Source organism: Narcine bancroftii, chromosome 2 (genome assembly GCF_036971445.1).
Source record: "Narcine bancroftii isolate sNarBan1 chromosome 2, sNarBan1.hap1, whole genome shotgun sequence".
NCBI classification, from domain to species: Eukaryota; Metazoa; Chordata; class Chondrichthyes; order Torpediniformes; family Narcinidae; genus Narcine; species Narcine bancroftii.
The window spans coordinates 30,437,082-30,464,803 of NC_091470.1; the positions used below are offsets into that span (position 1 = coordinate 30,437,082).

At 39.6% G+C, this 27,722-nt stretch overlaps 1 long non-coding RNA gene across 2 annotated transcripts in view; it reads left to right on the forward strand.

Moving 5' to 3' along the window:
• The window catches only part of LOC138752286 (uncharacterized), a 67,076-nt gene extending 40,543 nt beyond the window's left edge, over positions 1-26,533 (forward strand). Inside the window, exons 3-4 of one of the 2 annotated variants that reach the window (XR_011350484.1) lie at positions 7,952-8,012; positions 24,726-26,533. This is a non-coding gene — a long non-coding RNA (uncharacterized lncRNA). The remainder of the gene's footprint in view (positions 1-7,951; positions 8,013-24,725) is intronic. The other variant, XR_011350483.1, reaches the window with a different exon arrangement.
• The last annotated feature ends 1,189 nt before the right edge of the window (positions 26,534-27,722 follow it).

Sequence of the window (27,722 nt, forward strand, 5' to 3'; positions counted from 1 at the left end):
GTGGTGCTGCTCCAGCAAAAACCAGGACACATGCAACAATAAACAAAAGTGCTGGGGAGTGCAGCATCCATGAGAATGTAACGTCAACTGCCTACTACGTTCCAAGGCCTGCTTAGTTCCTCCAGAACTCTTGCATATTTTGCTATCTCTCGAACATAGACAGACTTGTTGTCTAACCAATGCCCTAGTGCCCTAGTGGATTATCTGCACTAATAACTTAGCCCTGTCAGTATAACGGCTGCATTTATATCGAGTCATAAAGTGTGGAAAATGAATATTCTCTGTATGAATGTTCTCCTTCTGTAAAGTACTGTATCCGTGCCAGGCAATGGGGTGGCCTGAGATGATACAGCATTACATAGAATGCTAAGCACAGAACCAAACAATTTTCCTGTGTCGGTCCTTCTGCTCTGTGTGAGATACAAGGCAAACTTACTACACTTAAAGGAAAATGATTACCCAAACCACGATTATTGACAAACTCCTTTGGCATAATACATTCCACTGGCCTGTACAAAGTTAACAACGCCATTAATTTCTTGGAGCCAGAAGAAATCACCAGATTACATCTGATTTCTTCCTTTCTGACTGCACATCTTTAGCTGGTTTGCTGCGTATCCTCCTGCAGGTACACTCATTGAACACCTGGAAAGGGTTCGGAAAATCTAATGGCCGGTCGTACGCCTGCATTATATTTGATCAGATCTAAAAAAAATTGGCTTGATTTAATTTGAACTGCATTGCTACACTGTCCCGTGTACTGATAGAGCTTCTTTGGTTGTCAACTCAACAGGTAGTAACAAATATATATCAAATAAACTAATAAATAAACAAATAACGATAGCACGTTTATCATAGCAGTCAGCGCAACTATTACAGGGCCAGCGAGCGGGTTCGATTCCGACGCTGTCTGTAAGGAATTTGTACGTCCTCCCCGTATCTGCATGGGTTTCTTCTGGGTGCTCTCGTTTCCTCCAAACTTTTCCAAATGAACGGGAGTTGTCGGTTAAATGGGATTTTTTTGGGTCAGAAGAGCCTGTTACTACGCTGTATGTCTAAATTCAAATTTAAATCATACAACTGTGTAGGACGTAGTGCTACAATAAATCCAGGGAATTGAGAAAGGCACTGTTATAAAACAGTGCAAGGATTCCCATCTTTTGCTGGTGTGAGACCTACTTAAGAGTCTGATTTAAGTAGCTGATGGTCTGAGAGGGAGTTTATCCAGCTGCTTCAGGAACACAGCAGAACCTTTAGATGTTGGTCATTAACATTGCCAGGCTGCTGCCCGTGAGCTGAATCCACACTAACTCAAGAGTCACTTCAGGCAGATACATTTGGGCCATGCTTTGGTTGTTTGGAGAGGAAAAGAAACAAAGTCCAAGATAATGTTTACTTATGCAAATAAAATTTTTTGAGAAGCTATCAAATGTGCTTATGTAGCTACATAAATATTCATTGCCCACAGAGGCTATAATTATTATTTATATCCTAATGATATTAATCCAATGTGCACCTCATGCCTCAGAATCTTGCAAAGTAGCTGATTTAGAGGCAAACCTTCTTATTGGTTTCTTTTCATTAACAATGGCTTCATCTGCTGTTAATAATATTGCCTTGTAAAAGCTTTAAATCAATAAAACATCTATCTGTAGATCTCTTCCTTGAAACAACTAAAATTACAGTCAGTGAATGTGAATGAATTCAAAAGGAAGAGATTAAGCAATAATGCATAGAGCTGCTGAAGATGTTAATTAGAAATTTTAATTACAGCGGAAAGAGCTTGCAAGGCTATCAGGATGGAGCGCAGAGAATGGAACACGTTAGGATGCTCATACGATGAGCTAAGTCAGACACAATGGGATGAATAGCTTAGATCTCTGATTCATGGTTGCAGCCAACACTATGTGACACATTCCCATCACCGACTTCTATTTCCCCTCCTCCAAAAACCACCATTAGATTAAAATTGAAGCAGAATCATTTTTTTTAACCTTTTAACTCTGATCTCTGAAACTTTGCTTGAAATGGGGGTCAATTTTCATTTTGGATGTCTCCAATTATGAAGTTGTGATTTGGCCTGTCTGGCTTACCACCATGTTGCTGTTGATAGAAGGCCAATGGTACTTTGAAACTGAATTAGGAAGGGATATCCAAAGCACTCATTAATCCAAAGTGGCAGGTTTCTTTAATTGGGGCTTCGTGCACCAGGGCGTGGAGAGGGAAAAGAGCAGTGCCACTTTTGCAGAGCGAATGGAACCTGGCTGACTCTACATTTGTCTGGTAACTGGGGAGAGGGTGGTGGAGAAAGATTGCTCCTTTCGAACCTCTAGAATTCTCTGCAAAAGAGGGTCTTGGAGGCTAAATCAATTCAAAATGTGTGAGGTGAAGACAGATGAAAATGTCAGAATCTGAGGTGATGGGGAACTGACAGCAGAAGAGGAGCAGAGGCCAGCATAAAACAGCCACGATCACACTGAACAGTCTGACCGGCTCGAGTGCCTGCTGGCCAACTCCTGTTCCTATTTCATCATGGTCTCTGTCCCTTTGCCTCAGAATCCTCATTCCCTTTCAAATCAAAAGTGTGGGAAGGAGCAGAAGCTCAGATTTTGCGCACCGTAAGCGAGGAAAAGCTCGCAAAATAAAAACTGCCCCAAAATTTGTACCGCTATTCTCTGTAATGACAAGTGGAATCAGTGATTTGTCCATTTCTGAAATGTGAAACTGAATTTGATGAGCATGTTTTTCCAAAGCAGGTGCTGCATGAATGATAGAGTTTCTGTGGTACATCTCTATACTATGCAACTCTGACCTCAGTATTACTCTCTTGTATGCCAACACAACAGGGGATATTAGTTACAGTGTCACATCACGGGAGGCCAAGGACACACACAACAAAAGATGATTGACCTCTCCTGTTGAAATGCTTGCAAACAGCTGGTTCCGTTCAGCGTGAGCAACAAAATAGAGACGTTTGTTGCAAATTAGCCGCAGGTTATTTATAAGTTTTGCAATCTTAATTTAAATAGGAAAAGTGCTTGGTGTCCATATCACCATATCATTGAATAATATATTCACCATATCACCATATATTCACCATATTGAATATATTCACCATATCATTGAATATTGTCTTTTATGGCTGAGAATCAATATTGTGGAAAATAGACTTAGTGAATTCATACAGTAAGCACACAAAGTTGACAAGGAGATCAGAGCTAAACTAAACAGTCATATAAATATTCGGCTGTAAGAGCAGGGCTGATTTCAACAGTAAGTGCCTTGACAGAATGTGCACACTACTTGCCCGATTAGCCTTTGCTCCACCGGTAGAGGGGCTTCCTGGGTTATCAATGACCTGATTAAGGGAAATCTGACCTCAGCAAATTCTCCCATACATTTTTAAAACAGATTTTCAAGCTCACAATCGTGGTAGAAATAAAATGTTTTATGGTATTCATTACAGACTGGATACAATATGTGTCCCATTGTTTGCAAATGCAGGCAAATGGGACATTCAGATGGGCAGCTTGTTTGGCATAGATGAGTTGGGCATAATGTGTTGCTCCGTGACTTTATTTCAATTATAGACACTGTTCTGGTGATCAAGATTCAAAATTCCTTTATTGTCATGTAATAGTACAAAACATGTCTTCTTCTTCTTTCTTTGGCTTGGCTTCGCGGACGAAGATTTATGGAGGGGGTAAATGTCCACGTCAGCTGCAGGCTCGTTTGTGGCTGACAAGTCCGATGCGGGACAGGCAGACACGGTTGCAGCAGTTGCAGGGGAAAATTGGTTGGTTGGGGTTGGGTGTTGGGTTTTTCCTCCTTTGCCTTTTGTCAGTGAGGTGGGCTCTGCGGTCTTCTTCAAAGGAGGTTGCTGCCCGCCAAACTGTGAGGCGCCAAGATGCACGGTTTGAGGCGATATCAGCCCACTGGCGGTGGTCATTGTGGCAGGCACCAAGAGATTTCTTTAGGCAGTCCTTGTACCTTTTCTTTGGTGCACCTCACATGTCATATTACACAAAATTGCCTACATGCCTTAAGGCAGACAAAGATACCATTAGTGTTGCCCAGTGCAACTTACAGTAAGAGAGAAAGAGAAGCAAAACAGAGTCCCTTGAGAGTCACTGAGGGTCCATGTATTCACCTCCAGCATGTTGGAATTCCAGTATTTGTTTATTTACATACCCTAATAATTCAAAATTCAAATCACCAGTTCCAGTCCTTCAGCAGTGAAGTACGGCAGTTAGTACAACACTACTTAATGCCAGCAACCCTGGTTCTAATCCTCCGCTGTCTGTAAGGAGTTTGTTTGAACTCCCCGTGACCTGCTCCAGATTCCTCCCACCATCCAAAACATAGAGGGTTGGAAGAGATAATATTCTGCAGCTGCAGAGATTCCTGTTTGATCCATCGGCAAACCGAGCTTCAGATTCAAACAGGATCAGGAAGCCTTCAGCACCGGAGGCAGTTCGGGAGCCCTTCTTGCCCTCAGCACCCTTTCGAATCCCAGTTCTGACACCTGGTTCCCAGAAGCCAGTCCCAAGCAGCCGGCAGTCTGTGCGGTTCCCCTGGCCGCAAGTCGCCCACATCCTGTGTGGGTCCCTCAGCTGCTGAGCCCCTCCCTGGTCCTTGGCTGTGGTCACTGTCCAGAAGGAGCTTTCAACCCTTGAGCCCCTCGCTGGTCCACTGCTGTGGTCATATTGATTATTTAATGAAATGAAATAATTATAGCAAGTCGATGTAGTAGGTACTATAGAAAACATTTTGATGGCTAACGGAGAAGTCAGCTTTGGGGCACTTTTCAGGAACAGAACCTCGGGACTACCTGAACTCAAGATTATCTGGGATAATGGAGCCCATTTTAATCTAATCTACCAATATAATCCTTTACTATTCCACCACCCTATTACTGCATTACTGGTGCAATGCAACTGCAGTATCCTCCATCTGCAAATTCTCAAACGTTTGCCAGTAGAACTTCCCAAATCTCTTATTTCTATCATCTTGAAGGTTCAATTGCAGCAGGTTCACGTTAATACCGCACACTCTAAATTTTCCTCCAAGACAGAGGTCTTCTTAACTTAAACATTGTTGTGTGTTGAGCCATACACTGGGAAAGCATCATACTTCAAGGTCTCAACCCAAAATGTCAACCATTCCTCTGCCTTCAGAGATATTTCTCAACCTGTTGAATTCTTCCAGCAGTTTGCCTTTTTTTTTAACTCCAGATTAGAGCATTTGCAGTCACTTGTGTCTCCACGTTGCTTGTCCATAGCTGTTGTTGGCTTTCACTTGTGGAACTTCCAAGCCAACACTACTGCAGAACTTTCATTATACAGACAGCATTCGTTTGAGATGATTTCCCAACCCTTTCATGAACAATAGAGATTATCAGCAATTATTACATGCTGTGAAAGAACATTGTTTTAAAAGTTTGCTATTTAGTTCATTTTCCAATCTGCTGACCTATTGTGGAATGGATTTGCAATGAATGAAGTAGGTTAATATCTCAACCCTCAGTGATGTGAGACAAGATGGGCTTGTTGTGGTAAGTGCAGTGATATTACAGCACCAATGACTTGGGTTCGAATCCGGCCTTGATAGTAAGGAGTTGGACGTTCTCCACACAACTGCATGGGTTTCCTCCAGGTGTTCTGGTTTCCTCCCACCCTTCAAATTTTATGGGGGTTGTAGGTTGATTTGAGTATCTGGGTGGCATGGGCGCAAAGGCCGTAAGGGCCTGTTACCATGCAATATGTTTGAAAAAAAAATTAAAAATACTTTACATTGTGATCAAGAAGTTGAAACAAATTTTTTTAAAACAATGAAACTCTGTTTAAGACACCATGTTTGTAATATCTCAAAGTTCTGTAAAAATGAAAGTGGCACTGTTTTATTTATTAATTAATATCACATCTGTAGTGCTATGTGCTAGTGAACTTCCTAACCATTAGAAGGAGTTAGATACTAGTTTGTGACATTGGATTCAAGATGGATGCCTCCACGTGGTCCTGAGTGAGTCTTTTAGTTGTTTTAAAATAACCCAAGTTTCTTTATTACAATTAAAGAAACAACACAGGATACCAGGAGTGGAAGAAACATCAGGAGTGTGCAAAGTGTGTATCAGTTGTTATCAGCAGAGATATGGAGGGTGTGAAGGATCCTGATGCTGCAAATTGAACTGGAAATGTCGACCATGAGCGGGAGCTGTTCATTGGAGTCAATACCAAACCTGTTGCATGGAAGATTGCACTGCTACTTACTGTGGTGGGATCTCAAGCAGAGGCAGAGACCAGGGAAAGTTCGATAAGGTTATTGAGATGTTTGATAAACACTGTTCACCAAAGAGAAAATGAAACATTCGAGATGGATGTGTTTCACATGTGCATGCTGCTGCTTTGTTACTTTAAAAAAAAACGAACTGGAAATTAAAAGCAAAAACATACAATTTTGGATCCTGCAGGATTCAATGATCTGTGATCAAATTGTGTTCAGGATTGTTGATAAGAAAGTGAGAGAGAGGTTGCCGCAAGAGTCAAAGCTTTCCTTAGCTGCAGTTGTGAAGGTATGCCATGCCAGTGAATTTGCTCTGCAGCACATGAAAAAGTTTGGTGAGAGTGCAAAAGCCAGTGAAAATGAAGGCATAGTCATAACCACAGTGTGTGTCCAGACACATACACATAAAACAAGATATCGCAAATAATGTGGCACTCAACATGCACCAAAACAATGTTCCGCCTCTGGAAAAGTCTGTAAAAAATGCATAGGCAGAATCATTACACAAGGCAGCATTTTTCCAAAGAGATACAAAACAGAAGATTAAACGTGCACACTATATACACTACAGAAAAAAAATAGCTCTCAGTGATGCACTCTCCTTTGACATGGGAGTGCAGAAAGACAACAAACCAGACACTGAAGAACCAAGCATGAACAGAGTAGGATAAATGGACTGTGACATTGCATACAAATGGAACAAATATTCCACACGGACACGGGGAGAACGTACAAACTCCTTACAGACAGCACGGAATTCAGACCCCGGCCCCGATCACTGGTGCTGTAGGAGTGTTGCACTAACTGCTATGCTAACCACGCCGCCCCTAATGTTAACCATGCTTTGCTTATTTTACATATATATGCTTAGGGAGTTTTGCAGATATAGTCAGTGGAGATTCCCAGAGCTCATGCATCCTGTCTGATGTAACACTCACTACAGGAGAAGTGGTAGGGAATCTCTTCAATTATTCTACTGAACCCTCACTGCAGTGCAGGGAGTTACCTTAGTGGAAAAGAAATAGATATTCATGCATATGCATGGATGAAAGGGGGGGGAAATGAAATATCAAAATTAGAATTCCTTTTAAATTCTGCAGGGTTAGTTTTATATTACTAGAATAAAACAACACATTTGTAAAATTATTTTTTTCAATGCTGTAGAACCATAGAACACTACAGCACAGAAACAGGCCTCTTTGGCCCTTCTAGTCTGTGGTGAACCATTTATTTTTGCCTAGTCCCACTGATCTGCACCCAGTCCATAGCCCTCCATACCTCTTCCATCCATGTACCTGACCAAATTCCTCTTAAATGTTAAAATTGAGCCCACATTCACCACTTTAGCTGAAAGCTTGTTCCGCACCCCCACCACTCTCTGTGTGAAGAGGTTCCCCTTAATTTTTTTGCCTTACACTTTTAACACATGTCCTCTGGTTTGTATCTCACCTACTCTCAGTGGAAAAAAAACCTATCTACATTTTACTCTGTCTATTCCCCTTATAATTTTATCAGTGCTAGATAACCAGAGATTATCCAGTTATTGCACTGTTTTAAAGAGGCCAATGAATCCTGATTGTACAAGCCCTTTCAGCTTCTATGGGGAAAAAATGTGGGTAATTAACATAATTTTATCATGCAACTAAGATTCATTTTTCACTAATCTCAGGTGCTGACAGCTTTAATATGACGAGTACAGCAAAATTTGGGCCAGAATTGCTCTTAGAAATGTAAGTATATAAACAGATGGACCAAGTATCAATCCAGATTTGCAAATGTCAGCAGAAATGTAAAGCAGGAATTCTGACTAACTACAATTGGGACTAGTATTTCTTTGATAAGTAGCAGCGACAGGACAGGACTGCTTATCAGCATTCTTTACATGGTAAAGCCCTCTGCTTTTGAGGCACAACGTCTTTATGTTTGATAAAAACAGAAAAGATATGCTCTTAAGGTCCAATTGGTTTTTGCTCTGTGGTTGTTTCTGCCTTGGTGCAACACATGACTGACCACTTCATGTGCAAATTATTTGAAGAGGAAATCTGAGTAAATAGATTGTATTGATTTGATGGTACAATTGATGAAAAGAGAGACATGCATGGATTGCAATTTCTGTACCTATATTTAAGAATGAAGTACATTTAAAGCAAACTGCATTCGAGGTAAAGGTTCCATTATTGTCACGTGGTACTACATTTTTAGAATGTAACATACATGAAATTCTTTGATTTTTGTCTACTGTAAGGTAGACAGAGAGTCGCCGCTTTGTACAGCGCCCCTCACAGAAACCTACATCACCTGGTGTTCCTAGGCCATCTCCCCTCCAAGTACTGACCAGTATGTGTCTGCTTAGCTTCTGAGATCAGACAATCCCAGGTGCATTCAGGCTATTATATTTTCCAGCCAACTGTGGCAATCTATATGCTGGATGTATAAAGAGGCACATTTAGATGAATGACAGATTAATACAGTTGTAATGATGGGTAGGTCAAGAAATTAGAATGGTTGTCTCGCAGCAGTGCATTGTATGGCAAAAGGGAAGAAGAAACTAGAGGCCTGCTAAACTGGAATCTCTGATTGTCTGTCAGAGCAGTGAATTTTGGTCCCTCATTTTCAAGCCAACCATACCTAATGGATGAGCCCATTCATTTGCTTCAGGTCACTTTAAATTTTAAATTGTTCGGTCCATGAGTCCATGCCACCCAATTTACACCTAATTAACCTGCACCCCGGAGGAAAAACACATTTCGGAGGAAACCGGAGCCCCCGGGGAAAACCCATGCAGACACAGGGAGAACGTATAAACTCCTTACAGAGAGTGTGGGTTTCGAACCCCGGTTCCGATCACTGAAGCTGTAAAGTCATTGCACTAACCGCTACGCCAACCGTGCCACCCATTTAATTTTATTTAAACATATTGCCTTTTATTTCAATCACTTCAAAGTTTTTAAATCGGGTTTTTTTTTTAATTTTTCTTTGTCATTTAAAAAGTGGCTTTTAAGTATCAATGGTTATTTTTGTATGTAAAGCTTTTTAGCAGCAGTATTGCATGCCATTTTAACTCCATTTCCACACCAACCTGTCCATCCTTGGCCTTGACCACTGCCAGGGTGAGGTCCAACTCAAACTTAAGTAAAACACCTCATGTTCCACCTGGATTGCCCACAGCCCAATAGTCTGAGCATTGAATTTTCCTGTTTCAGGTGACCTTTGACAGTCAAAAGTCTATCTTTATTCTGGATCCTTTGGACCAGTCACTGGAGGTCTAGTTATCAAATAAAAACTGCAGACACTGGAAATCTGAAATTAAAAGAAGAAATTGCCTGAAAAGCAGCAGTTCAGGCAGTCAAACAGTGAATGTATCAGGTCTGAGGCCATTCATCGGTATTGAAAAAAGAGCAAAACAAGTTTGTGTTAAAAGCTGAGAAAGTGGCGGAGTGGAACAAAGGAAATTTCTCTGATAGGGTGAGATAATGTGGCAGTTAAAATCAAATGAAGGTCTTTTTGTCAATATAGGCATTGCTAATTTTACAGTCAGTGCTAATGTTGTAGAATCTGTCTCAACAGGCCAGACTGTACAAAAAAAAGGATAGCAGACAAAAGAAAAGAGCAGCGTTCATGCAAACAAAGAGTGAGTGAGTTATCTAAAGTTGAAGTTTTCATTAAGGCCTGCAGGGTGCCACATATCCAGATGGAAAATGGGGATGATGCTCCTTAAGCTTGCATTTGGGTCCTTGCAGGAAGCCAGTGACAAAATGCTCAAGAGTGGAAGTGAGATTGACAATTAATGGGCCATGCCATCAGAAGTTCAGGGTCACTTTTGTTTGTCTTGGCATTTATGTTCTTGGTTCTACGATATGGTACAGTATCTGCAATGCATTAATCCCAGAATCACCAACATTGAACACCCATTCTGTGTTTGTTTTCGCCAGTACAGAGACGGCCCAGTGGTGAGGTTTAGTGTTTGCTTGAGGCCTGATCTCACTGGGGAAGCAGTGGTAATGAGGCCTGGAGTTTGTGGGATGGGAAAAGTGTTGCTTTGAGGAGAGCACCCTCTGGTCAAAAATGTTGATCATCTAAGGCAGCGGTTTTAAAACTGTTCCCCCGCCTCCCCCAAACTCACATTTTACCTTCAGTAATCTCTATGCCATAAATGCTCTGTAATTAATAAGGTGGTGGAAAGTGAAGGTTAAAAACCACTGCTCTAGGCCCAATTGTTACTGAATAATTTTGCTTGAGAAAAATTGTCATTGGTCCATTTCCTTTGGAGTTAGGCACATAACAAATCAGTTAGGTACAATTAAAACAGTAGTTTTCAAACATTTCCTTTCCACTCACCTACCACCTTAAGCAATCACAGAGCACTTATGGCATAGAGATTGCTTAAGGTGGAATGTGTGTTTAGGTGGCAGTTTGAAGACCACTGATCTAAGTGTTGGATTCTGTTTGAGCTTTGTGTCATTGCAGCTTTTGTGTTAATAAAGAGCGTGCAAATTCAGCAAAGAGAACTCTTATCAGGGCCAAGGATAAATAGCATACACCAAATTGTTCAATGGATAAAAAAATTACAAACAAGCTAAATATAATATAAAATGTGATTTGAGTTCTCACTCTTGAACTACAGAGAACTTAATTGGATATGTTCTGGGGGAATGGTGGGTGGAAATCATCTTTGAGGCTCAAGGGGATAGCACTGATTACATTCCATGCATTTTTCTCAATTCTCAACAATAGCAATGAATTTGCAGGAGATCGAACAACTAATATCCAAAGCTCTTGAACACACACAGTGTCGGCAATCAAAAATGAATTTCTCTCCTCTTCAGTGTTGGTCACTCTCAGGTTCAGTGTTGTGATTGGACGATTTATGTACATTATTGAAAACTAAACAGAAAACAATCCCCCATTTGAGGTCATGAAGAGAGACATAAACCATGAATAAGAATTTAGAGTAAATGATTTAATCCTTCATGATGGATAAAGGTTTCTCTGTTGATAGATCTCTTAAGGTCGCCATGAAAGTTGATAGGACAGTTAAGAAGGCTATGGTCTGCTGGGCTTCATTAATCAGGGGATTGAGTTCAGGAGTCATGAGGTAATGTTTCAGCTCCAAAAATCTCTGGTGAGACCACATTTGGAATATTGCATTCAGTTCTGATCATCTCATTACAGGAAGGATGTGGAAGCTATGGAGATGGTGCAGGATGTCTCCTGGATTGGAATATATGTCTTATGAGGTTAACAGAGCTAAGGCTTTTCATCTTGGAGCAAAGAAGAATGAGAGGTGACTCAAGGGACTATGAGAGGCTAAGATAAGGTAGACAGTCAGTATTTTTTTCCCCAGGGTGGGAGTAGCAAACACCAGAGGACATCTGTACAAAGAGAAAGGAGGAAAGTTTAGGGGAGACTTCAGCAGTAAGTTTTTTTTTATACACAGAGTGTTATGGGTACCTGGAATGCATTGCCAGGGATGGTAGTGGGGCATTTAAGAGACAGATGGACAGGTACATGGATGAAAGAAAAATAGAGGGTTATGAGGTGTGGAGGGTTTCGATTTTTTTTATTTTAGTAGGCATATATGGGTCGGTACAACAGCATGAGCTGAAGGGCCTGTGCTATGCTGTAATGTTCTTGGTTCTAAGTTCTATGATATGGTACAGTATCTCCATTGCGTTAATCCCAGAATCACCAATATGAATGAGTCAGATACTGTATAACATATGGTTGGATTATACTTGGCCAGACCAGTGTACTATATGATACTTGCAGCCACAATCATCTTCTATGGTCATCCAGAGTGCAATGTTCTATAGTTTGGCTAAAAGCATCACTTCCACAAAGTACAGTGAAGCAGCCACTGCCTCACAGCTCTAGTGATCGAGGTTCAATCATGGCCTCCAGTTTTACATATTCTCGCTGTGATGGCATGGATTCCCTTCAGGTGTTCTAACTTCCTCCCTCATCCCATTAACACAAAAGTTGGGAGGTTAATTGTTCCATGTAAATTCCCATTACTGTGTGGGAGAGGATAGAATCTTGAGGGTAGTTGATGAGTGTGGGAAAAATAGATTCCTGAAAAATAGATTCCTGAAAAAAATGGGTACCTTCTGGCCAAGCATCCTGTTCCCATAACACTGGACAACATTTTCTTAAAGATTTGTGTCTTTAAAAAAAAAAATGGGGATCTTAGATAATTTCAAGCTGAACACAAAGATCATTTCAAATTTGCTGTATCACATGAGAAACAATGAATTAATTCTTATTTAATTTACCATGTTTAATTGCATAATGATGCTAACACAATACGTTTGTCCAATTGATCGAAAAATGCGTTGTTTGTACTCAGCATCTGATGCCTCTCGTGTCAGTGTCCAACAATAGTCGGCCAGCATTGACAGATTCCAGTTGCCCTCACACTGCTTTTCCATGGGTGCAAATGTCCTGGTGAAACCTTTCACCACGTTCATCACTGACTGCACTGAGATCAGCAGGGAAGAAGTCCCAAGTGAGAAAGCAGAATTTTTAATGACATGTTGTACTTCATGGTTTTGTATGCTTGAAGCATGTTGTCAATCAGTTGGATGTAGTTTGGTGCTCTGTAGCTGCCAAGAAAATTCTCAGTAACATTTTTAAATACCCAGGCCAAAGACAACATTTGCATACCACCTGCACTGATTGCATGCCCAGGCAGGCTTGGTCTGACCAAAATAGCTTCGTTTGCAGGCAATATAGTAAGAGACTTAAAATATGACTGGAAATCACCAAAAAAGGTTATATCTAAAACACAGTACATAATAGGAAAATATCAAGGTGATTTTTATGATTAGCAGCCCATAAAATACACTGAAATGCATTCAGGAAGAAAAAAAATTCATTGTCCACTGTAATCAGTGATTGAGTATCAGGTGCTGAGAACCAAGGACATGCTGTGGTGATGGCCAATGCATTTGGCAACCATTAAAAGCTTTTAAATAGTAAAATTTAAAACAAAAATTGGAAATTAATTTTGAAATGGATTCAACTTGTGCAAATAATAACAAATTACAGTGAAACCCCAGTATCCTGTATCTATGGGGATTGGTAGATGCCGGATAGGTGAATTTTCCGGTTGCTTGAGATTGCTCATTGAGTGATTGGAGAAATAACCACTAGGGGATGGCAATTTTCAATGTTCATTTTTTTTTAAACCTATTTATTTTCCACAATTTTTTTGCTGGTTGCTTGAGGCAGCCGATTGTTTGACTTGTGGATAACGGGAATTTTACCGTGTTAAAATAAAGCATTAAGCAAAGCTTCATTCGAGAGATTAGCAATGTCATTCCGTGCTGACTGCAACAGCAGAAGGATATTAAGCTGGGGGAGGGCAATCCCAAAGGGTATCCACCCTCAGGTTGGAAACTGGTGAGATCACCACTGGAACCAGTTCCTCGATCAGGCCTGCGAAGAGAGATCAGGTTACCAGTGCCTTCTGTATTTTCATGCCAGATTACACAGGTGTGGAAGTACGGAACATGCTCACACGTGTAGTGCTGAGCTGCTTTCTGAGGGACTCGATGATTTGGCTGTTTAATTCTCAGCAGAAATATGTCTGCTTTCAGAATCACAAACCCTTTTCCCTTAATAGGTTACACATTGATGGATTCCTCTCCCTAACCTTTGATTTCATGTTAAGTTTCATAAGTTGGAGGGGAAAATGGCCAAGGAGGTTAGTGTTAATTCCACGTGATGATAAGTATTATTGTGAGGGTACATAAATGACCTTGTTGAACAAAGAAATAACTTCCATGAGAAACTGTTAATCTCCCCTCTCAGATCCCAAGGTACTATTTTGTACAGAGCACTTGCATTATTCCTGGAATCCTTTCTTCAGTTTTCTGATCTGATCACTTTCACTTTGCTCTGTGTGTATGCTTGCCTCATGTTGCAGAGTCTCCTACATAATCAGGGTCAGTTCACTTTGAAAGCAATTCATGGATGCAAGGTGCTTCGAATGCCTTAAAAGGTGCTCCATAAGGCAAGTCTTTCATTTCACAGAAGTGTTTCCAACTGTGTCCCAGGATACGTCAGAGGCCAAAGAATTAATTCTGAAATGTGATTGCCACCAAGTGATTTGGAGGCCAGTACAGAAAAATTCCACAAAAATTCCAGAGAAATAAATGAACATACATTATTCTTATATTGGTAAAGTGGTAAATGTTGGCCTGAATGATCAATTCCTCTTTGATGCCGCCTGTATATCAGAGCCCAGATAAGACCTCAGTTTTATTTATCAAAAATGTTCATAGTCCTAACTGTTTGATACCACTGAAACCTATTTTATGTATCAAATATCTGCAGTAGGGCTTCTGTAAATATTCATCATAATATTTATCACTGATAGCCGCATTTTACCAACTGTAGTTATAATCCTAAATTTTAATTGAGTAGGGCAGACATAAAATAGCACAGGGTCTAGCCGCAATTAAACCCTTCTTCCATGAGGCTAGACTAATATTCTTCTTCCAGCTCTCAAACCTAACACTGAGTTTAAATTCAAGGTTATTTAGTTTTTTAACATGAATAAAATCAATAGAATAATATTCCAATGTAGATTACTGTGGTCTACATTTTGCATTGTCTGAACAAAATGGAAAGCAATTCCAAATCAATTTTCATATTTTGCTGTTGAACATGGTAATACACAATATTTAAAGTATGAAGTAACTAGTTACATCTGTTAATGTGGAGATTTGGCTCGACCAAGAAATAAAACAAGAATAAGGTTTTTTTTTAAAGTTGGCTTGAGCTGTTTCTCTGTTGTGCTAATTTTCCATGGAATGTTGGCTCACAATGTGGATTTATTTTATTTGAGTCAAAACTCTTTGGAAACTTCTATGAGATGGCTGTACAATGCAAACCAGAACCACTCATGCACTCCTTCTCCAAGCAAGTCAACTCACAATCCAATTGTTTCAAATACCATTCAATGCCCAAACTCCCTAATGTCTTCGCTAAGCACTGCCCAGCAGGGAAGGGAGAGGAGTTAGACATTTGGTCCCTCAAACCTCTCAATGTGATCTGCAACTCCTCTCTCTTACATATATTTTAAGGCTCCGTCAAAGTAAAACATTGTTCTCCGGTTTAAATTGAACCAAATTCTGGAGCTTCTTGGAAGAGTTGCTTCCAGATTTCCCTTAGGTTTGGAGGAACATAACCAGAGGAAATGTTTTGTCTGTATGGAGTCAGTCAAATCCTTTCATTATTTGGAACATTGCAAGAGTACTCAAGCCACACTTAGGCAAGTTGCCACCAGTTAACACCCAGCCCTGATAATATTCAGCTCGAGAACCCGGCATTTTTAAGGAAGGTAGGTTAAATAAGCTGGCATACATGCAGTATAGAGTTTTTCATTATCTGTAGAGCCCAAAAGTGCAACATGTACTTTTACAATGTAGTCTCTTGTCAATTTTTTTATTCCAATGTGGACATTATTGGCAAGGCCAGCTTATGCTGCCTGTCCCTAATTACTGATGAATCTTTGAATTCTTTCTGCCTACAGCCCTCTCACTGTGCAGTTGATGGGGGAGCACCAAGATTTTGAGCCAGGAATAATGATGATTTTGCAGGTTAGAATGATGCCTGACTTACAACCTGGATACTGTCCAAAGGGCAGGGAGACCTAATCATACATATGAATCTAGTTTGGGTCAGTTTGGTAAAAAAAAATTAAATGTTCTTGGGGTTTGACTGCACTGAGCTGGTCCAGGCTGGATCTTTATAGGTGTGTTTTAAAAAGTTAAAAATTGCTGCTTTGTTCAACATCTCAAAAGAAATATGCATTGATGTGTGGGGAGAGTGAGCCATGTGACAATCCCTTTAAAAAAGACTTCACAGTGAAGCAACATAAGGGCTTAACCATGAGTGAGGACAAGAAGTGGAGCTTGAAATTGAGTCTTGCAACTTGCCGTGGATTCTTGAGTAAACAGTGTGAAGCGGGAGGCACATGACTGCCCAGGCAGCATCCATAGGTCAGTCAATCTTTATCAAGACTGAAGTAGGAAGGGATAATACAGGGGAGATATCAAGTCAAGTTCAACACAGCGGCACAGTTACCATAGCGGTTAGTGCCATGCTATTGCAGTAACCCGAGTTTGAACCTGACGCTGTTGTAAGGAGTTTAGGACGTCCTCTCCACGTCTGCATGGATTTCCTCCGGGTGCTCAGGTTTCCTCCCACCCTTCAAAACATACAGGGATTGTAGGTTAATTGGATGTACTTGGGTGGCACAGGCTTGTGGGGTGGAACGCCTCTCACCATGCTGTAGGTCTACATTAAAATTGTATTCCTCTTGGACTGCATAAATCCAATGACTTGAAGATTTTTTTTTAATTAAATTTCTCTCTGTTTCCCTCTAGTTTTTATTACTATTCTGCTTCTTTTCTTTCTCTCTCACATTCTCCCCCATGCTCTCCCTCTCCTGTCGCTCCATTTATTTTCAATACCCTACCACCTCAACCCCTCCCCAGCTTCCTTCCACCTTTTGCCCCCTCCCCTGATGTATTCTTGATATCACCTCTTTTTATTTTAGTCTTGATAAATCATTGAGCTCCTCCAGCTTCTCATTGCTTGCTCAAGATTTTGGCATCGGCAGTTTTTGCAGTCGATTCATTTAGAATGGTGGATTGGGTAACAAACACTGGTCTTTACTTTGGAGAGCATCAGATATCCTGAATGCCATGGGATCTCGAGTCATTCAGTCAAGTGCAGAGCATTCCATCACATTGCTGACAATTGTAGAAATTGAAGCCAGCAATTTGACTCCACAATCACCAATGAGTCAAGTGACCAAACAATTCATTTAGCTGTGGGCTAAATTTTGGCAAGATAACCCTACTTTTAAATTTAGATTTAGAGAATCAGGACCTTCTGCCCACAAGCCCGCGCTGCGCACTTACGCCCATGCAACCAATTAACCGACTCCCCCTGTACGTCTCTGGAAAGTGAAATGAAAACTGAAGCAACTGGAGGAAGCCCACATGGTCATGAGGAGAACGTACACACTCCTTGGAGATAGTTTGTTAACCTGGGTCGCTGGTGCTGTAATAGTACTGCACGAACGACTACGTTAACTGTGTCACCCACATCAAGATAAGCACCACCAAGGTGATTAATGTCCCATCTGACGAAGGCCCTTTCAAATTGCCTTGTAAAAATGGGATTAACTGGACAATTTACTAGGTTAAAGACCCAGGTATAGGGCTATTTGAAAGGGCTGAACTGGGCAATCCTGGTCAAAATCAACCTGGGTCCCCTGACTGGTCAGGGAACCCAATAAAATTTATCCGGTTGTCTTTCTCCACCTATTTGAAAGGGGAAATGGCTCACCCGGTTACAGAAAGGGAACAGAAAGAACAAAGGGAACAGAGGATTCCCTGTGGCAGTGTAATGCATCACTCACCACGTCATTGCAGGGGCGGGATCTCCCTTAAATTGCCGGGTAGGTTAGGCCACTTGAAAGGTGCAGGAGGCACACACAGTTCAGTAATCTCACCCGAGTCCCAGGAGAGCTACCTGGGTACTGCAATTTGAAGGCGCCGAATAACACTTCCACTCAGCGCTGCCCTGGGACATCAGCAGAGTTTTAGGTCCAAGCGTTGGAGCTTTCTTTGAGGCACCACTTTCGACATGGAGTGTAAATGTTATACCAAAAATCTCCAGAGTGAACAACTCCTGATATAATCAGTAACTCTGAAATTATGCTTTGTGAAGCCATGTGCAAACTTTTGTCATTGATTTTGTTGGCTGGTTAAAGGAAAGTAGGGGAGAAACACAAAATGCTGAAATCTTGAGCTGGAGGAACTGTATGAAACGGAGGATTTCTAACCTTGGATGCTGCCCGACCTGCTGACTTCTTCCAGAAATCCCTTTCCTAAGAAGAAAATGTTCTTTTCCTTAACATTTTAAATAATAAATAGTCCTCAGGGAGATTCCATTCCTTAAAGCAAATTTTTCTCATCTCGCCCAAAAAGCTTATTTGAGTTTGACACTGGCCACGGAGGCCACAACGGAGAGATTTAGGAAGGGGAATTCTTAGTGCTCAAAGTTCAGACTGAAGATAGGATCATTGGTTCCTTGGTTACCAGTTGCATTTGTGATAAGAACAGTGATACATTTCTCTCACCCAGCCCCTCTCCCCCCCCCCACCATGCTCCTAAAAACAGGACCAAGACCCTGCACCCATACTTCATTGCTAAAACCTCTCTGATGACTCTATATCTAAATGAAGCGAGATACCGACTGCATATCCTCCCAGTAAATCTCAGAGAGGTCTGATAACACTGAGCTCAACAAATGACAAGACTATGTTTAGCTTAACAGATGTGCACAAAGCTGTATAATAATTGGCAGATAAAAGCTTGGAGAAGCTCATGGTGCCAGTTCCAATAATTGAATAGAATTCCAGAAGGGTTGCACTAGTGAATGAATTGACATTTATTTATCACCTCGTGTTTGCACTGAGCCATACCTGTAAATCTTTAACCCTTTAGATTCGCAATATTAAAATTTTTGAGCATTAAGATCAGTTTTGTCCCACCATAAATCTGATTTGTGAATTTGTAGTTTTTTCAGTCCCGTTTATCCTGTATTTCTTGGATCAGTGCCTCACGCTAGTTTACAGTTCAGTAGCTGTTGGTGAAGTTGGAAACTTCTGGTTGTGATGCCTGCCATGCTGTGCAAATTTCCCAGGGCACAAAGAAATCAGTGCAGGCATCTACAAACATCCTGGGAAATTTGAACAAGCCTATACAAATCAATAGCTTGTACAGATTTCCTGCCTCAACATCAGTACTGGCAAAATGGCCCTTCTTTCCATGCGAGTGGAAGCACATTCACCAATCTGGCTGTACAAATATACGAACAGGCTGTTCCCTCATGGTTGGATTACATTTACAATCCATTCTTTTTTTAAAATTTTAAAATCCTCACATATATGTACATGAGAGAATTTGACAGCTCTTGGCATGTATGCGTTCAAATTTAGGAGAAAGAGGGCATTCTCATTGAAAAATTTTGAATGTCGAAGGGCATGGACAGGGTAGATGTTGAAAGGTTATTTCCCATGGTGGGGCAGTCTAGGACAAGAGGACACAACTTCAGGATTGAAGGGTGTCCACTTAGAACAGATATGCAGAGGTATTTATTTAGCCAGAGAGTGGTAAATCTGTGGAATTTGTTTCCACCAGCATTTGTGGAGGCCAAGTGATTTGGGAGTATTTAAGGCAATGATTGATATGTTCTCAATTAGCCAGGGAATCAAGTGTTATGGGGAAAAGGGCGGGCAATGGGGCTGAGTGGGAAAATGGTTCAATTCATGATTAAATGGCAGGGCATACTGGCCTATTTCTGCCCCCGTGTCTTATGGGCTTATACAGCATGCGAGAATGACAATAGTGCAACAAGATTTTATTGTTAATTTTCCCTAAATTTTCTGCTTGCATGATGTGTTTTAATATTTTCAATAGCTGAACATCCGTCAGCACAAGCAGGGCTGGATTAAGCAAATGCTGGGCCCTCCCCGCTGGCCCTAAATTTAAAATACACATGAATATTAAAACATCTAGTAGTTTAAAAGAGAGAACGAAAAGGTGTTGCGAGTTTAGATAAATGAGAGCAAGAGGACTAACTTCAAACCTAGTTTATTAATTATATACATCAAAGTTACAAAGTAACAGAACATGGCCACGGAATGCGCCAGCATAAAGAATTCCCCAGTACCCCAAGACGTACAGGAAATGAACACAGTGACTGATCTACATCCCCTTTCCTTCGCTCATGCTCCCTACCATGACAAAATTACCTTGTTAAATTTCAGTGCTTACAAAGTGTCACAGAATGACCAATATTTAGCAGACACATTCAGTAATTGGAATGACAACCACATTAGGTGAGAAATATAAGAAAACACTCCACAATATGAACATCAATGACCATGGCCTAATGATTCTCAACCTTTTTATTTCCACTCACATACCTCTTTAAGTAATTCCTATGCCGTCAGTGCTCTGTGATTAGTAAGGGATTGCTTAAGGTGGTATGAAAGTGGGAAGGGAAGGTTGAGAACTGAAATATTTGGCTTGAGAAAAATTGTCATCGGTTCATTTCCTATGGAGTTATGAAACTGCACATAACGATTAGGTACGATTAAAACAATTGTTTTCAAACTTTTTCTTTCCCTCCACATATCACCTTAAACAATCCATTACTAATCACAGAGTACCTATTGTTAGTGATTTTAGCCAATTACCACCTTTAATCGGGGTTATTAGCACAGACTCTCAGTGTGGTATCTCATGGCCACTGCACAAAGATGAATACAAAAATGTTTAAGTTAAACACCCAGTCAGTCATTCGTAATTCATAGTACATAAAGTAACAAAGCAAGTTAGCAAGCATTTAGCGTTGGACCCTTGAAAATGCAGTATTCATAGCAGATGCTACTTTTGCTACTATGTTAATCTGGCACTTGGCACAAGAACTATATTTGCATATTATCCAAGGGACCACTTCTCACACTCACATCAATCAACTTCTCGACCTGAGGCAGAGGAGATTGGTCAGTAAATCCTAAGTAGTCAGGAAGAGTGAACACTCCTGGATCTGAATGAGATTGTACTGCAGTGGTTGAATGATGGTTTTCCACATGTGGTGAAGACAGAAAGCCAGACAACAAAAAGGAGGAAATTCATACAAATTTGCAGGGTGCATGGAGTCAGTTCTTGATCAATAGATCAAGTGTGGAGCAGGTTAAGGATGAATATGAGTGTGGGACTGGAAATGTAGCACAATAATAAGTGAAGAAGTTAGAGAGCAAAGGCAGAACAAAACAAACTGGATTGAAGAAGGTCCAGTAATATATTTTTGAGGAAAAAACCTTTGAAATTCTCTCACGGACTCCAAGAAAGTACTGGCCTCTGGTTTAGAGCCCCTTTAGGTTGTGCTAGCATCATGAAGGAAAGGGGCCCTTTCTTTTCACGAGATATTCCTAATCTCTCATGAAATTTCAACAGGGTTATCAGTTACAAACTTGGCATAATCGGCATATTCTTCACTGTTGACGCAATTTTTTGAAGATCCAGTTCATCCTCTGAAACAAAACCTTACGGAAGTTCCAGAAGACGACATTTATAGCAAGCCTGAGTCTGGATAGGATAATGATAATAATGAGTGTTATAGAAATGCCCAAAATTCGTACCTGCTGTACCCGAACAGGTACTTATAAAGAAAAACTATAAAAGAAAAATGACTGAATTAAAGTGAAAGAGACAATAAGTACAAGCTTGGGAATAAATATTCACAGTCTTCCTAGTACAAAAATACGACTTACAATAGTATGGACAGTTCTTTTATGCTGTTGGAGCAGTCTATGATTAGTGTTCCAAGGGGATATTCAAGAGTCTGATAGCTGTTCTTGAATCTAGAGGTGCTGGCTTTCAGGCTTCTGAACCTTCTTCCCAAAGGTGGCATTGAGAAGAAATTGTGACCAGGGAGATGATGATTTTGGCTGCCTTCTTGAGGTAGTGCCTCATGTAGATGCCCCCAATGGATGGGAGGTCAGAGCCTGTGATAGACCTGGCTGTATTTGCTACCTTCTACAGCATTCTGCCTTGCTGGGGACTTGTATTGTCAAAATAGTAGGTTGTGGGTAATAGGCCACCAGATTTCTCTCTCTCCCTCCCTCCCATTGTCATTCCAGTGCACAGGCAGTGTTTTTTCAATATCTCCCGAGAAAAGTGAACAAAACCTATCCTTGGAATTGCAGTTTTGTTGCCCAGTTGTTCTGAAATAACAGTAAAGAGATCAATTTCTTACTGAGGGCCTGTGCAGACACAAGAACTCAGCAGGGCTTTTTGTGACCTTTCTAAGGATGCTGAAAAGATAATTTCCTGAGTATTACTCATTCTAAGTTCCAGATATCTGCCTCACTTAGTGACCCTATGCTGGATTTTCACAACACTGTCTGCCGAATACAGCCTTTGTTCAAGTCTAATGTTTTCACAGCTTGTTATAGATGACCAGGATGTAGCCAGTTGAAACACTGGTCTGAATTTCTTTCCACCTTGAATTTGCTACTGACTGAACTATTTTACTAACGAAATAACACTAAGTTGGACAAATACCATCCATTTGGCAAAAATTAAGTGCTATATTTTTTAAAAAAACATTTTATTTATAAATTTAAAACCACAAAAGATTCACGTAGTTTACAATAATAAGTCCATTTCAAATATCTGTGGAATATATAAAGAAAATGAAAGAGAAAGACCCACCCCCCACCCTCCCCCTCTACAAAGCAAAAAAAGAGTGGGACAAGAGATCTTCAATTGGAGCACTCCTTACTATAAGTCTTCTAATATACAGAGGCTTTTAGGAAAAAAGGAATGACTGAGATTTATTCAAATATTCATACCCACAGTTTGCAAATATGGGCTCCATATTTTCCAAAATATATGATATTTGTCTCTTAAGTTATGTACTTTTCTCAAGTGGTATATAACTCCGAACTTCCACAAGCCATCTCTCCATTCCCAAATCGATATCAAACTTCTAAGATATAGCAATACATTTTCTAGCTATTGCTAAAGCAATTTGAACAAACTTCACGTGATAGATATTCAATTTTATTTTTGGTTTAATCCCTCTAATACCACCCAATAAAAAATAACATTGGATCCTGTTGGAATGTAACCCCCATTATTTGTTCTAATAAATTACCAATTTCCAACCAAAAAGGCTTAATTTTAGGACACTGCCAAGTAGAATGCAAAAATGTTCCAACTTCCTGTTCACATCTGAAGAATAAATCCGAGAAAGTCTGCTTCAATTTATTTAGCTTTTATGGTGTTAAATATAACTGATGGATAAAATTATATTGTACCAACCTCACATTTATTGTACTTTTCATACTTTACCTGCACAACTCAATCCAATTGCGCTCATCCATTTGCTTATTTAAATCTACTTCACATATTTGTATTGAATTATGAACCCCTACTTCCAGAGCTTTTTTTTGTAAAAACCTATTCATCACTGATATAAATTTATTTATATCTCCGTTAAACAACAATGACTCTACTTCTGTCCCTACTGACAGTTACAGATACTGATTAAAATTTTCACGTAACAATCTCATAACCTGATAATAACAAAATCTGATACTCTCAGATACCTTAAACTTCTTCATTCTACTAAAAGTAATAATTTTTCCCACTTCATACTATGATATTGCAAGATCTTTAGAAAGTGATTTCCCATAGAAAATGGAACGTCTATTTTGAAATAAGGGTGTTCTTGACATCAAACCTCCTCCTCCAATAGCTTTATCAACCTTATTCCAAAGCTCAATTAAATGTTTCAGTATAAAAGTTTCTCTATTCACTGTTAACAATCTCGAATTTCATTTATAAATAAAATCTTGTGGGTTTGTTTCCCTTATTTACTAAATTCTATATTTTCACAAGCAGGTACTTTATCTACATCATACATTACATTAATAAAATGCAACTGGGCTACTTTATGATAGCTTATAAAATTGGGGAGTTGCAAATCTCCTAAATCATATTTCCATATTATTTTTTTCCAAAGAAACCCTTGTCATTTTTCCTTTCCTTAAAAATTTCCTAACACAAGCATTTAATTCCTTTTTTTTTTGCAGAATTGCAATCTGAATTGATTGAAAAGGATATTGTATTCTCAGAAAAATATTAATCTTAAACTAATGGGTCATGTACTCCAAATTTCCAAAGCTTCTCTCACTTTCAATAATGATGAATAATTTAATTTAAATAAATTAAATTTAAATAGTATTAAGGTGAATCAGGAAGAATATAAAATAAATTTATTTGCGGATGATGCTTTGATCTATTTAACAGATCCTTTGAATTCCTTGCGCCATCTTAAAGTTAGATTAACAGAATATGGGGAGGTATCTGATTATAAAATCAATTTGGAAAAAAGTGAAATTATCCCCTTAGTAAAATGGGATTATACACACTGTAAGAGAGGAATTGATTTTAGATGGCAGAAGCTGGAATCAAATATTTTGGTATTCGTGTGGAACCAGAATTTTTAAAAAAAATTAAAATCTATATTTTGAACTAAATCTATGCACACATGTTTCTTAGGAAAATAGAAATGTACTAGTGTCTCAAATTTTAAATAGTGGCTTAAAAACTTTGAGTACTTTGGTGCTAAAAAGTTTGATCCGGCAGTTCCACTTCAAATTAAATAACCTTCATAATGTATTTTTTTTTCAGTAGATCTAATCCATCATCAAAATCTCACCAGCTAATTGTCATCCATCTCCACTGGTTACATTTCTGCATGTGGCTTCTTTCTTATTGTTTAGTGTACTCTTTCATAATGCACCAATCGTATTATTAAAATATTTTCAATTTGCGCTTCAGTCAATTTCTGCAAGAAGATTTCACTTTCCATCATGAAGCATTCTTTCAATCTTGAGGCAACAGGATGGTACTCAGAGGAGGAGCTGCCAGAGGAAGTGGTAAAGGCCATAAAAGGTTGGGCCAATTGCCTGTTTGCATGCTGTATGACTCTATGGCTATTGTAATGTTTAAAAGACTTTTAGATGAAAATTGACAGGAAGTTCTTGGAGGACTACGGTTGAATGCAATTGAGTAGACAACTTGGTGGGCATGGATAAGTTGGGCTAAACGGTCTGTTTCTCTGATGTAAAACTGACTACAAAAACACAGAAGCTCTATGTTCTGTTCTGCTCCTTTGTGAATTGAAGACTGTGGCTGTGTTAGGCAACTGTATTTGACCAATTTGTCCTGTAATAGCCTGGGGATTAGAAATTCTACTTTTCCTTTGCTAGCACTAAATGGGTGTTGAATTATCAGCCACCTGCTCTGTTTTGTTCCTGGCACTTGGCCCATACATTCCTCCTGATCCTCATTTTTACTGACCTAATGGAATTGAATATCAAAGGGTGGATAGAACAGATGCCATCATCCTCATACCCGTTTCACATCAGTGATCTAAGAAATGTCTGCCTTTCGCTGTTCTTAAAATGTAAGGGGCAGGAAAGGTTCAGGAACGTATTTTAACATTGAATAATGCTGAAACTCTATTTTCTACTTGAAATCTTTGTGAAGACAATTAGTATAATTTCTCTGATAAACAAGCATGGGTAGCTCAGAAAATCCACTCAAGAACAAAGGAAGGAAATAAGTCTAGAATCAGAGAGCAAAGTCCTAAATGAGTATCAGTATTCACCAGGGAGAAGGACCAGGGACACCAGGGAGATCATATGATATTCTAAGACATAGCAATACTCAAGAGGATGAGACATTTAGTCTCTTCCAAAACATTAAGGTGTATGATCCCTCTGGTTGGATCGAATCCACTTTAGGAACCCGAGGAAGCCGAGGGAGGAGAATGTTCAAGATTCAAGATTCTTTTATTATCATGTAATAAAACAGATATATTACACAAACTTTGCTTTAATCTGCCATAAGCCGGACAGATTTACCATCAGCAATATTTGCCGGGAACCTCTTACAGTCAGAGAAAGAGAAGTAAAAGAGAGTTGCCCCCGGAGTCACCGAGATTACCTGAGGCTTTGATAGAGACCTTTTTCCCCTCTTTAACCACAGGAGACCCAAAAGACGAGAGAGCAGCCAGTGCTCCTTTGTTTAAGAAGGGTAACAGGGTCAAACCAGTAAATTAGAGGCCTGTGAGCTTTACATCAATGGTTACTTGAGGATTCTTAGGGTCAAGATTTACTCACATTTGGAAATACATAACTTATTCGGGAAATAAATAAAAAGTCAATCAAATTTATGAGACGTGATTTGTCAGCTCAAAGCCACAACAACTCTCCTTTTATTAAATTCTTACCTTTCAAAATTATTTCCAGTAACTATCCTATGATTGCCTCACCAGAGTGTAGTCCCCCAGGTTGTCGTAGCAGCCCTTCTTAAATAAAGGCACAAACATGAGCTACTTTCCAATCCTCTGGTATCACACCCATGGTAGAGAGAGATACAATTATCTCTGTCAGGGTCCCAATAATGTCTTCCCTTGCTTCCCACAACATTCTTACAATACACTTGTTCTGGGGGACAACTGGTAATTCATTTTTATGTGCCTCAAGACTGTCAAGACCTCTTTTGTAATAAAGATGTGTTTCTAGACAATGTTCTTTTTCATTAACTTCAAATGTATCATAAAATTCTGCAATAAAATAATGACAAATGTGAGTATAAACACAAAATTGATTTCTATACCGGACCATTATTCCTTGCATACATATATAAAAAAATAAGCGGCCTTTCTGAATATTCTTTCTGAATAAAGATGCTTATTTCAGGTGGAGACTGAGGAAAGGGGAGACTGAAACAGGGCTTATTTGATGAGATATGAAATGTGTGGGGCGACACACCAAGACTGCTTTACCTGATCTTGATTTTGTCACACTGAGTAACTGGAAAGATGGGAGAGATTAAAAGAAAGTGGCAGACAGTTTAGCGGAGGAAAAGATAGCAAGCCTAAGAGCTACAGAGTGTGGCAGAGAAATTGGAGAAAGGCAAAGGGAGGTGAAGGGTAAAATAGAAAAATGAGGCAGAGGGCAATGAGGGGGAAAAGATATTGAAAGGCAGAGGAACCGGCAATATGAAAAGGTAAAGAGAAAACAGTAGAGTGGAAAATATTCAATCCCTTTTCTAAAATCCAAATAACTTAAGTAACTTCAAGAAAGGTAGCAACAATGCTGAAATTCTGAGTAAAAATTTAGAAGGAAATACAAAACCTGAATGGAAAATGAGCAATATGTAAAGAATGAGCAATATAAACAGCACAATTAGAATGAAACATTGACATTATTCCCTTTCATTTCATTCCAAGCGTCAAACAAAAAGTCTATTTCAAGAATTAAAAGACAGGCCTGAAAAAAGGCAACTGACAACATTGAGATCCTGAGTTGCAAATTGCTCAGCCATTTGTTCTTGCAAAAGGGCTTTAAAACATTATTATTTTGATTATTAACATATAGCTGTCATTGTGCCCATTTATAATTTTCAATAATATCCATTATTTCATCATGGCATAACTGACAACGCCAACATTAAATACTTTGGTTTCTTAAATGCATTGTCAAATGTAATGTAAAAGCAATTTCGACTACTTTTTATCCATTAAAATGAAACCTCATGGTTAATACAGAAATTGTAATTTAAGTCATCTTACCACCTTATTTTGCTCAAACAACTGTCATATTCCACCCCTCCCCCACTTCGGTGCCAACAGCAATTCCCTTCCTAACTCCCTCCTTCTATGGTTCTCTCCAGTCTATCAAACCCAGCTCTGTTCTTCAACCGAGTTCTTAATAAGGGTTTGGTATTCATTTTCCTCTCACTATTCTCCTCCCCCCTTCTCCAGCT